This window comes from Nematolebias whitei, chromosome 4 (assembly GCF_014905685.2).
Source record: "Nematolebias whitei isolate Nwh7 chromosome 4, NemWhi1, whole genome shotgun sequence".
NCBI lineage: Eukaryota > Metazoa > Chordata > Actinopteri > Cyprinodontiformes > Rivulidae > Nematolebias > Nematolebias whitei.
The window spans coordinates 16,676,243-16,677,215 of record NC_056501.1 but is presented as its reverse complement, the minus strand read 5'-3'; positions in this window follow the sequence as shown (position 1 = coordinate 16,677,215).

The window sequence follows — 973 nt, the reverse complement described above, 5'->3', positions numbered from 1 at the left end:
ACCATGCAGGTGTGTGGTTACCATGCAGGTGTGTGGTTACCATGCAGATGTGTGGTTACCATGCAAATGTGCAGTTACCATGGAGGTGTGGTTACCGTGGAGGTGTGTGGTTACCATGCACGTGTGTGGTTATCATGCAGGTGTGTGGTTACCATGCAGGTATGTGGTTACCATACAGATTTGTGTTGGTGTTACCATACAGATGTTTGGTTACCATGCAAATGTGTGGATACCATGCAAGTGTGTGGTTACCATGTAGGTGAGTGATGGTTACAATACAGATGTGTGTTGGTGTTACCATACAGCTGTGTGGTTTACCATACATATGCATGGTTACCATGCAGGTGTGTGGTTACCATGCAGGTGTGTGATGGTTACCATACAGCTGTGTGGTTTACCATACATATGCATGGTTACCATGGATGTGTGTAGTTACCATGCACATGTGTGGTTGTCATGAAGGTGTGTAGTTACCATACAGATGTGTGGTTATGATGGAGGTGTGTAGTTACCATACAGATATGTGGTTATGATGGAAGTGTGTGGTTAACATGCAGATGTGTGGTTGCCATGATAGCATGTAGTTACCATTCAAGTGTATGGTTACCATGCAGGTGTGTGATGGTTAGCATACAGATGTGTGGTTACGATGGAGGTGGGTGGTTGCCATGGAGGTGTGTGTTTATCATGCAAGTGTGTAGTTACCATGCAAGTGTGTGGTTACAATGCAGGTGTGTGGTTACCATGTAAATGTGTGCATGGTTACCATGAAGATGTGTAGTTACCATGCAGGTGTGTGGTTACCATGCAGGTGTGTGGTTACCATGCAGCTGTGCGGTAACCATGCAGGTGTGTGGTTAACATGCAAGTGTGTGGTTAGCATGCATTTGTGTGATGGTCACCATACAGATGTGTGGTTACGATGGAGGTGTGTGGTTACCATATAAATGTGTGCATGGTTACCATGAAGGTG